Below are 12566 nucleotides of genomic sequence, written 5' to 3' on the forward strand. Positions count from 1 at the left end.
TCCCACTGATGTTTATTTAAGTTCATCTTTTAAGTTTAGTTTTAGATGGAATAGAAACAGGATGAAACGTCATGACTGACAGTTTTAGATGATTGAATCTGGCTCCAAATGACATCACTAGCTTAATTTAAATAATTTTAATTCTGGGCTCTCTTTTATGGAATATCCCATCTGTCTGTGGACCTTCCTACTGATTGTGGACAATTATTACCTCATACTACTATGTCATTTCTCCACAGTATTCACTTGACCAGCAAAGCTCTCGGTGTGATGAATGCACTGCAGGATGTAAAAGCATAAAAGCACTAATTTCTTACCTGAACAAACACTGCTGTGTTCACGTGAAGAGTCTCCACCCGCTCCGACAAGTGATTCAACCATTCCAGATGCTCAGCGACAGACTGGCTTAGGTCACTGTGGCTCTGTATCAGAGGAAATTAGAGATGTCAATGGACATTGAGTAAACAGTCCGGATGTTAGATGACAGGCGGATTAAAGCACCTCAGACATGTTGTCCTTCAGTTCTACGGCAGCCAGGCGCACATGCTCCAGTTTGTCGACCTGCTCTTTGAGCCGGTCGTCCAGCTCCTGCGTCATCATCAGGCCTTCGTCTGCACGCTGACTTTGGTGGCCATCCTTTATGAAAATGGATAAAACACTTTTTTGGGGTTGCAACTCCTCACCATGCGTAAACAAGGCATTAGAAATGTCCCGGAGGTTCCGCCGCCTGGGAACCAACACGGAGAGGATGAGGTGGAGTTTCTTCCCTCAGGCATCTGTTTGCTCAACTCTGAGCGTTAAACCGAACTCAGATCACTTGCATAGCTGCACAGTTCCTGCACTATAGCAGAAGCACACTCACCTAACATGTGTATACCTACATTTTACCTTGGTAATATTTAGCATTTTGTAATACGATTGTGTGCTATTTTTATATTTTAAAACTGGAGGCAGGCACAATTACACATTTCACTGCACATTTTACCATGCATGTATTACTGTGTACAAGACAATTAAAGCTTATCTTAACTTATATATTTAAACCTTGTTGTATTGCTATTGACGGAAATTATATTGCTTTAATTATTGCAATTGTTGCATTGCCCAGCCCTACATCAACATGTGTGTGTGTGAGTATGTGTAGAAGTAATGCAGAAGAAAAGTGCACACCCACAATAGTGAAGCTTTACCAGTGGAATGCTGTTTTAGCTGAATAAAACTTCTGCGCAGGAGATGCGAATTTGATCATGTTAAAGCCCCCAAAAAGCAAATTCATTTGCCTGAAAAAAATAAAAAATAACAAAAAGCCAATTAATTTGCCTGAAAAAAAAATAGTAATAATAACCAGGATTGCTCAACCCTTGAAAGTAACAACTATAAAATACAATTTCTAACATTTTTAGGACAGCAAAGCAACACTTAGCGGGCCCGAGCACATGCATTTCGGGGCATTGCATGCGTTTTTCATTTCCCCGTAGGTCATTGTTTACACGGATTTAGGAAATATCCCAATTCTGAGAGAGAGAGAGAGAGGTCACATTCAATACATAAAGGAGAACACACACTGTCATTGAGTCTCACGAACCAAGAAACCATTATCTTAAAACCAACATATTTAATCATATGAACTAGTTAAGAACACACATTCATACTGTGCAAGGAACACACTTTCACCTTAAAATGACATTATGAAAATGGATAAATTATGTAGAAATCAGTAGAAACAACACATATAAACAAATCTTTCATATTAATAATTGAGTTATATTTTCTAGGGACATAAATCTGTTAATAGTCTACTTAAAACAGTGGACTATGAATATGTATAATATGAACATCTGCTGACAAATCCTAATAAATCTTTTGTTGCAAAGATTGCAACAGAATCACTTCTCTCCTTTATGAATCCCCACGTCTCGTACAATAGGACTGATTCTTAAATCTTTTACCACACTCAGATCAACTAAACGGTTTCTCTCCTGTATGAGTCCTCATATGTTTATTTAGACTGCTCCTTTGGGTAAATCTTTTATCACACTCAGAGCAACTAAACTGTTTCTCTCCTGTATGAGTCATCATATGTATATTGAGATTGCCCCTTTGGGAAAATCTGTTACCACACTCAGAGCAACTAAACGGTTTCTCTCCTGTATGAATCCTCATATGTGTTTTTAGTTGGCTCCTTTTGGTAAATCTTTTACCACACTCAGAGCAGCGAAAGGTTTTTTTTTCTCTCTTACATCCCATATCACTTAGAGGCTGTTTGTTATTTCTTGTATTTAAACCATTCTGAGTTTCCTTGGTCTCCATCCAATCATCCTCACTGTGTTCAGTCTCAGAAGAGTCTTCAGTCTTGTCCTCAGGACCTTGTTGTAAATGTCCATCAGGACCTGAGTTCCTGTCTGGTTCTGGTCCTCCACAGTCCGCTCTGCTCTCCTTCCTCGCACTCGTATGAAGCTTTGACGATTTAAGTTTCTCTTTATCTTCTTCACTCTTCACAGCGACAGGAGTCAATGTGAACTTGATATCTGCCTCCCCCAGTCCTTGAAGCTGCTGTCCATCCTGAGTGGTCCACGGTTCCTCTTTAATGTGGGGGGACTCTGGGTCCTCCTGGTCCACAAGGGGGCTCCACTGCTGCTGCTCAGGGGGAACCTCCTGTTTAATCACCAACAGTTGCTGTACGTCTGCAGGGCACACTGAAACACAAATACACACGTTAATCATTAAAGAGTTTCCTGAGTGTTTTGAAAAACTTGTGTTGTATAATGTCGACTGCTGTGATTTCTGAACAATCATATTCAGGAAGTAGAGACATTGAGGTCGTTTACAGTTGGTGTTATGACGCAGCTCGTAAACAGTCCAGGCAAAGTAGCGTTTTACGGCCGACGAATTGTATTGAATTTTTAGCATAGATAATTTCTATGAGGTGTCTTAAAGTCCTAAGAAATCCTAGTTGAGGAAATATGTTAAATTCTCATCAATCCGAGATGTGTGCCGATAAGGCCAGGCAACAATACACCCCAATGGGGCTAATTTTTCCTTTACTCCTATCAAAATGAAACTTTACGCATTTACAAGTTTCTTTGAAAATGAATTTGAATATGCAAATGAGCTATACACTAATCGAATATGCCTAAAATACACTCAAATAGGCTTACTATTTTCCTTTACTCCTACCACAATAAAACTTTACATAGTAAAAGTATACATGAAAAGTAACTTTTTTTTTAATACAAGTGAAGACTATACCGGCAGGGGTTATACCACTGGCAGGTACTACCAAGCCAGGCAGTTTTCAGGTTAGAGGCCAGTCTAAAAGCAGCATTGCCATCACTCATTGGCAGTAGGATGATTGGATGAAGATTGGGCCGATGTATTTGTCATACATATGAATAGTGTTTCTGTCTATGCAAATTAGGACATTCAATAAGAGTGCAGCTCATGTGCATATTCAAATTACTTTCAAAAGAAACTTGTAATACAAAAAAAGTTACTTTTCATGTATACTTTTACCATGTAAAGTCTTATTGTGGTAGGAGTAAAGGAAAATAAGTAGCCTATTTGAGTGTATTTAGGGCATATTAGTGTATAGCTCATTTGCATATTCAAATTAATTTTCAAAGAAACTTGAAATACAAAAAAATGTTACTTTAAATGGGTACTTTCTAGGGCTGTCAGTTTAACGCGTTATTAACGGCGTTAACACAAACCCATTTTAACGCCGTCAATTTTTTTTTTCACATGTCCCACCCCGACCCCTTCACTGACCCTCAGGATATCAGAATGCTCCTTCAACACAGTGTTTTACTGAACATACGTCAAAACCAAACATAAACATAAACCCAGTCCGTTACACTATTAGGCTGCAGCTATATGTTTTGATTTATTTCAAAATAGGGTACTTCTTATTTCATACATTTTCCACAAATATGTGGAGGACTCAAATAGCCCTACAAAGTTCTTTGTTTAATTTATTTCAAAGTAGGCCGACACTTGCCTGTGTATTTTGTTTGTTTGTTATTTTGTTGCTTGTCTGTTTGAGTAGCTAGCTGAAAGCAAAGAAGTAGTAGGCTTACCTTTTATTGGTAACCTAACTGTTACGGTTCATTGTTTCTGAAATAAGAGGCCTGACTGCTATGTTCACAGCAAACTTGAAAAAAATAAAATATTAAGCCATGGTTTAACTGCACTATAGGCTGAGTCCTTTTTTACCTGAAATGTGCACTTTATAATTTTATTTTGTACTGCCCTGTTTGGCAATGTTGTTTTTCAATAAAAATTGAACATTTGCATAAAGCAAGCCAATCCACTTTTCCATGTTGATAAGAGCATTAAAACGAAAGTAAAATTATGGAAAAAAAATAAATGAAGGTACATTTAGAATAGATAAAAATGTGCGATTAATTGCGATTTAACTAGGACATAAATGCGATTAATCGCGATTAACTATTTGAATCGTTTGACAGCTCTAGTACTTTCATTATGTAAAGTTTCATTTTGATAGGAGTAAAGGAAAAAATAGCCCCATTGGGGTGTACTGTTGCCTAGCCTTATTGGCACACATTGATGAGAATTAAACATATTTCCTCAACTAGGATTTTCTTTGGACTTTTATAAATGAATAAATGATCTACGCTGAATTTTTTTTTTTTTTTACAATTAGTTATATTTTTGTCTCCAAAATGAGTTACTTTGCCTGGACTAAAAGGAAGCAGCAGAAAACAAAGGGTTCCTGGTCCATACGTTTTATTCATTTGTACGCCAAATAAACCAATAAGGTCCCTAACAGAGGAGAACAAGGCGAGGGGACGTTAGATAGTTTGTTAAGCTGCTTTCAGACAAGACCTGTGGGTAAAACTCAGAGACATGTGTCCAGACTTTCTGTTTCAGACATGAACAACACAGCAGCAGGTTTTCTGCACAGACTCGTTCACAACAGCATCAAATCCTCCTCACTATTCAGGTGAGAGGTGGAGCATCCGGGTGATGCTAGCTCACGTTAGCCTGTTAGCGGTTCCTCTCGGCACTGACCTGCTCTGTGCAGCCGGACTATGGGCTGCAGATCTCCCGCTCGGACCTTTCTGACCGCTCCACTCGGTCCTCGTACTCTGCCAAGGTTTCCTCAAGCACCGCGAGGATCTCCTCCCCCGCCGCCATTAGCCGCTCGGTGAGCATCGCTCTCAGCTCCGGGACTTGAGCCTTTCCTCCTCATTCCTCCACCTGCAGCAGGAAGTCTTCAGCGGCGGCGCTGATCCGCTCATGTACCGACACACGCAGCAGCTGCACGGCGGGCATGTTCCTCCTTCCTCCTCACTCACCATAGATATATATAAAGACTAGATGTCTCGTTCGACGGAGCCGGACGTCCTCACATGGCGGCCATCTTGCATCGGGCAGCTCGCTCACCCATAACATTGTGTTGGTAGTGGTAAATAACCATAACTTGCTCCATTTTCAACCGATTTTGAAACGGTCTGGTGTGTTATAAACGTCAGAGATGTAGTTATGACATTGCATAAATTATTAATTTTTTTTAGAAAATAACATAATTATTCATAAGTACAATGTGTCATATCTACATCTCTGACCTTTACTCCTATCAAAACGAGTCATCTAGTGTTTATATCTATGCTCACTCACGTCTGACAGAGAGAGCCAGCGGCAGGAAACTACGGTGGCCCTGAGAGCTCAACACACTGCAACTTAAGAAAACACATGCAAGTACACAAAAAACAAAAGCAAAGTAAGAAAACTTCGTCATCAATTTCACAGCACAACACATTGCAGAAACACGCTGCAAATACAGAAATGCGCAGCAAATACAGTAAACGACAACGGATGTGTATCCAGAGGACACCTAAAAGTGGTGGAAACGTCCGCTTGTTGTTGCCGCACAGTTTGGAGTTGTTAAAGTCGGTGTCCGTCAGTGATCTTGGCAAATTTGGTTTATTTTTATAAATAATAAACTTTATAACTGCAGATGTATCCTGTTAACCCTGTGAGAGATGCTGGGCTGTATACGATTCTCAAATATCATGTTGTCTTTAGAGCGTCATGACTCCTCCACAGTCTGAGCTAGAGACATGCCGTTTTTCCCCTGTTATACTGAATAAACAGCGCTAACAAGCAAGCCCCTGTTCGTGAGGCAATTTATTGTCCATGTAGCCCTGTATAAAAATCATTAGGATACAGTGCATAAAATGAATCTAAAAATAGCATAACAAATGTTGTATTAAAAGAGAAAGTTCATGATAATTAGATAAGTTCATATTATTAAAAATAGTAGTTAAAATAAGGATAAATACGGGATAAAATGTAATAAATATAATATGTACAGTCAATAAGTTTAGCTATTTACAGTTAAAAAGTAAATCAATAAATAGATGTGTGGTTAAAAGGCTCTGTGATTGAGAAGACAAGAGACTTATTGATTTGAGTGCTTTTAATGTGAAATCTAACTTTTTCTCGGTTGTGTGTCAGTCATTCGGTTTCTGCAGTTCTCATTGGGTAGTAGCAAATTCACAGCCATTCCAAATCATCCGTCTGGTATGGGGAGGGACATGAAGTGCAGGTTGTGGTTCAACATGCTTTGAGCAGGTGAGTTAGAGAGAGAGATATTGTCCAGAGTCCTGAGGAAAAGTGTAGTGCTGTGGGAAACATTTAAGAGGTGTCGTCGAGGTCGACTACTCGTGGTCCTGATATTGCTCTTCTATGTAACCTGCCAAAGGTAAATATAATGTGTATGCCTTAAATTGTGAGCTGTAACTTAATGTTGTAGTGGAAAAAGACCGAAGTGCAATGTGATTAGCCACCTGCTAGCATAGCATTACGTGTTTGGATATCATAGCTTTAGCACTGTTGTTGTTTTCAATGCTAAAACGGGCTAACGTTAAGTCAGTACGATTTAGTGTGATGATATTATGGCTCAACAGAGTTCATGTAATTAAAGGAGACAGGCGTCTGTGAAGAGAGAGAGAGAGAGAGAAACTGAGATGGTTGCTGGTGGATGGACCCTGCTGTTTTATTCTTCCCCGGATTTTCGTTGCTGTGTGCTGCCTGTGTTTGGATTGTGACTGCCATCACCCCTATCTGTGACTGTCATTGCCCTATTGCTCCTTGTTTGGACCTGTGAGTATTGAACTGATATGACAATGCACGTGCTTTTATTGTATGACCTTGACTGAGTGAAGTGGCCTTTATAGTTTTCAGGCCTCACCGCATCCGAGCATCACTACAGGCCTGCAACTGAGTCTCGAGTTTATCATTTCTGAAGTGGACCCACATGTGATGTTTGTGAGTTAATTTAAAGTTGATTGGAATTGTTTTGTTTTGATTCAGAGACCTGTGAAAGGTAAAGATTTTATTTAACCTTGTCAGTGAGTTAAAGGGTAAATTGAGAATCCCTAGGAACGGTTAAAACAATTTAAAGAGACACTGTATTTTATTTTGTGCATTTGAGAAGATTCCTCAGTTACATTTTATATAACTGTTGTGCATTTATTTTATTCTGTAAATATTTTACTTCTTGAGAGAGGAGCTCACAACAATTTCATTTATTTCATATTGTAAATAAACACCTGTGAAGGTTTTGACTATTAAAATACAAATTAAAATTTTAAAAAATGTACGTGACGTTCACGGTAATCATATGAAAACTGATTTGTTAAGTCCACCGTTCGCGAAAAATATGCACAACACTGTACAGGGAGCCACTGCAGAGGGGCTGAAGAGCCGCATGAGGCTCCAGAGCCGTGGGTTGCCGACCCGTGTTTGGAACCGAATTTGTATGATGTATTGGACATTTTTGTGTCTCCTGTGTCAGCAGTGTCCATCACTTTTAGCTGTCCTCTGGAAACACTTCTGTTGTCGTTTTTCAGCATTTTCTGCGCATTTCTGTAATGTATTGTGTTGTGAAATTGATGACGATGTTTTCTTACTTTGCTTGTGTTTTGTCCACTTGCATGTGTTTTCTTAGGTTGCTGCGCGTTGAGCTCTCAGGGCCGCCGTAGGAAACAGAGACTCCGAGCTCCGAGCCAGCAGCGACCCCTGTTGGACTGGAGGACGAAGAGGAAACGAAAGGACTAATACTGCAGAGTATAAATACTCTGTTACAACTTGTAACAGAGTATTTCTGTTTAACAAGTAACAAGTGCTTGTAACTTACAAGTACTTGTTAAACAATAACTAAAGTATAAGCAACGAAATAAACTTAACCAATGGTGGAAGAAGAATTCGGATCATTCACTAAGGTAAAAGTACCAAGACAGTAAAGTAATATTCCATTACAAGTAAAAGTACTAGGACGGTGAAGTAGAAATACTCAATAATTAAATTAAAAAAACTCATTGAGTAAACCCAAAAATAAACGACAATTTCTAGGACTGAAAAGCAGCACTGAACGGGCCTGAGCGCATGCATTTTGAAGTGTTGCATGCGTTTTGCGCACTGCGGAGAGGATAAACGCTTCCCTTCCTGCGTCCGTCACTCCATGTTGATTCTTGCCTGATAACTGCTCATTACGGTCCACACTATTTCCTGTTGTCAGTAGGTGGCGCCATCAGTATTATTACTTACAGACTAATAGATCTGTTCAAGTAGGGGCTCTGGAAATATTGACACATAGAGCGGTTCAGGCTTGGTCTCTGATCATGAGACAGAAGTTTGGTGGTGATAGCACAATGCACAGTGGAGTTATGACAACACTGTCTCCTTTGGCGAAGGATGAACCTTCGCCGTACGTCAATGTTTACACGGTTTGAGGAAATGTCCCAATTCTGAGAGAGAGAAAAAGAGAGACGTCACCTTTGCAAGACATAAAGATTCCTTCGATCTATGACCACTGTCACTGCAGGAGTGGAGTTGTTGTTTACGGCTCAGCATCAAAAGATTCATGGTCCGTTTATGTCCGAGATAAAAAACATTGTGTTTTGATGGCGTGTCATCACACTTTGACGCCACAGTCACGTGTGGCGAAAAATCGATCTTTAAGTTAGTTTGTATCTCCATCTTGTTGTAATGACACTCATCTCAATTTGATGTGGATCTGATGAAAGCCCTGGGACAAGTATCTCAAAGTAAAAATGTGGAATATGGCCAAAATGGCCACTAAATGCAAAATGGCCGGCTTCCTGTTGCGTTTTTCCAATTGCACCTCAAACTTTTTTGTTCGTCTGGTCATGATACATGATTTTTCTTGAAGATCGGTCAATGTGAACATGTTCTGGGGGTCTCGGGGGCCACCTTTGAGCCATTTTGCCCCACCCATTGAAACCTACTCCAGAATACGGAAATTGTCATCACCTTCAAATTTTCTGCAAATTTTGGTAAGAATTTGAGCCTGTTCAAGCCCTCAAAAAGCCAATTAATTTGCCTGAAAAAAAAAAAATCCTTACAATTTCAATAGTATTTCAACTGTCTGTCAGTGCCTGTCAGTGCTCGGGTCCTAATAAAGAGGAGGGTGCTATGAGTTGAGACACAACAACACGTTCCATTATTTTTCATAAAGTTTAGTTTACACAAACAATACTAATAGCTATCTGTTTATTTAAAAAAACCATCACAACAGTAAACAGTAATACAGGGCATAGAAGAATATGTATAGTATTCCATTAGATGTAGAATAATGCACGATAATGAGTGTAAATGTCCCAATACAAAATGAAATGTGTAAAGACTTTTCGTTTCCAGTCATTATTTTGGTGGAGGTCCACCAGGTCACCAGTTGCAAGACATCTCAGAGGCAGCATCGCTGTTTCGTCGCGTGCGGATCGGGGACCAGCCGAACTCGGACTGGGCGTCCTCGGCCTGGTGGAAGCGTCCCCAGCGGTAGCCATGTTTGGAGCCCTGTTTCACCGCCCACGCACGGGGCTTGGGATTCATCTGGAAACAGATGAATCAGAGATTAGCGAAGATGCCAATACAATGTACATTGTCTGACATGTTTCCATGTCCCAGATTTTATTAACCAGGTAGATGAGAACAGTTAGGACATACTACATGCCTCCTCCAGTGGATGGCACATGGACCAAACAAAATAGTCAAAGTTCTTGTTATACACATTTTTCTTTAGAGATGATCTCTGTCATTTTAGTTTGATGTCATCCCACTGATGTATATTTAAGTGCATCTTTTAAGTTTAGTTTTAGATGGAATAGAAACAGGATGAAACGTCATGATTGACAGTTTTAGATTATTGTCAGGACCTCGTTACTGCAGCTCCACAATACGACTGACCAGAATCTGGCTCCAAATGACATCACTAGTTTAACTTAAATCATATTAATTCTGGGCTCTCTTTTATGGAATATCACATCTGTCTGTGGACCTTCCTACTGATTGTGGACAATTATTACCTCATACTACTATGTCATTTCTCCACAGTATTCACTTGACCAGCAAAGCTCTCGGTGTGATGAATGTACTGCAGGATGTAAAAGCATAAAAGGACTCATTTCTTACCTGAACAAACACTGCTGTGTTCATGTGAAGAGTCTCCACTCGCTCCGACAAGTGATTCAACCATTCCAGATGCTCAGCAACAGACTGGCTTAGGTCACTGTGGCTCTGTATCAAAGGAAATTAGAGATGTCAATGGACATTGAGTAAACAGTACGGATGATAGATGACAGGCGGACTAACGCACCTCTGACATGTTGTCCTTCAGTTCTACGGCAGCCAGGCGCACATGCTCCAGTTTGTCGACCTGCTCTTTGAGCCGGTCGTCGAGCTCCTGCATCATCATCAGGCCTTCGTCTGACCTCACGCTGACTTTGGTGGCCATCCTGAGTCCGACAGACACACCTCTCTCTTTGATAAACAGACAACAGAAACATACAGGCTCAGACAATGAGAATGTAGTAGCATCAATCGAGAGGTGGATGGAAATTTTCACATCAGTCGTTACAGTTAATTTATATGGAAAATGTCACATTATTATATTTCATTTGAATTTAAAGACAGAGTTTGGATCCCGAGGGAAGATTGTGGTTTGAACTCTTCTTTACGTTTTTGTGCCGGAGGTTCTACTGCCTGAGAACAACACAGAGAGGATGAGGAAGAGTTTCTTCCCTCAGGCCATCTGTTGGCTCAACTCTGAGCACTACAGCAGAAGCACATTCACCTAACATGTATATATCATAGCATTTTTATACTTGCATTTTACTTACAATATTTTGTATTTGGAATATGATTGTGTGCTATTTTATATTGTGTCTTTTATTTACTATTTTAAAACTCGATGCAGGCACAAAAACACATTTCACTGCACATTGTACCATGCATATATAACTGTGTACGAGACAAATAAAGCTTATCTTATCTTATCTATTGAAATCTTGTTGTATTGCCATTGACACAAATGATATTGCTTTAATTATTGCAATTGCTGTATTGCTCAGGCCTACATCAACATGTGTGTGTGTGTGTGTGTGAAAGTAATGCAGAAGAAAAGTGCACAATAGTGCCACAATAACCCACAATAGTGACGTTTTACCAGTGGAATGCTCTGTTTTTGCTGAATAAATCTCTTAATCGATTAATCCACTATTCAATTATTGTTAATCGACCAACAAGGCCTGATTGTTAAAAAGGTAAACAAACCTATATAAACAAGCTGGATGCAGATAAGATGGTTGACCTGTTTCCTCAGGTGGAGCAACGTGGCCTCCTCAATTCATATCTAAACCATCGGGAATTTTCTTTTTCGAAATTTTAACTGTAAAGATTTTTAAATGCAGCGATTCCAGACAACAAGACGCGCTCCTTGATGACTAAACTTAACTAAAAGTACATCGTGTTCGTGAGACATATTTTCATGCGTCCAGTTTCCTGCAGAACTGAATCCATTCCCGAGTAAACAAAATCAAATTTGAAAACCGACGTCGCGGTTTTTGGACGTCAAACTTTAAACTTTCAAAGAACATCCTACGAGTCAAAACGACCCAGTTTCAACTGAAGTAGAGACACGAAACAAAAAATGACTTTACCGTTGATCTACAGCAGAAAAGCGTCGAGGTGCAGAACACGACTTCCTCCCTCCGCAATCACGAAGCAGAAAGTTTCCTCCTTCGGGACAAGACTCGTCTTTGTCCGGAACATCTCTGGAATCTGACACTTGTGACGTCACCCACCCTTCGGCGTTACTATCGCGGTATTACGGTAATGTATTAATTTGTTTTAGTTTGGAGAGTTTACTCGTCAGTTTAAGAGTAGTTTCCTCGTTTCCATCCATTAGAATTGAGACCACTTCAGATGATATATTTGCAACAATAAGTCGATTAAGTGATTAGTCAATTAACCTTAAAATAATCAGTCACAATCTTTATAATTTGTTGCTTTTCTTTGTCGTATAACATAATACAATTTATATTTGGGAGTCTGGGGCTGTTTTTGGAAGACGTGAGCTTTGGTAAGTGAAGGTTTTTGTCATTAAAAAGTTTTGATGTTTCATTGACTAAATAACTTATCACTATTTTGAAGCCCTATTGTGGCACCTCATTACAGGATTTGGAAACAGTGTAAAGCTATGAGCGATTGAGTAACTCAACCCTCCAGTTGAGAACTGGTCG

The 12566-nt window shown here is 39.7% G+C and overlaps 1 pseudogene; it reads right to left on the reverse strand.

The window, feature by feature from the left end:
• Positions 1 to 1778: 1778 nt before the first annotated feature.
• LOC133005205 (zinc finger and SCAN domain-containing protein 31-like) lies at positions 1779 to 5295 on the reverse strand (annotated as a pseudogene).
• Positions 5296 to 12566: the final 7271 nt, after the last annotated feature.

This window comes from Limanda limanda, chromosome 1, assembly GCF_963576545.1.
Source record: "Limanda limanda chromosome 1, fLimLim1.1, whole genome shotgun sequence".
NCBI classification, from domain to species: domain Eukaryota; kingdom Metazoa; phylum Chordata; class Actinopteri; order Pleuronectiformes; family Pleuronectidae; genus Limanda; species Limanda limanda.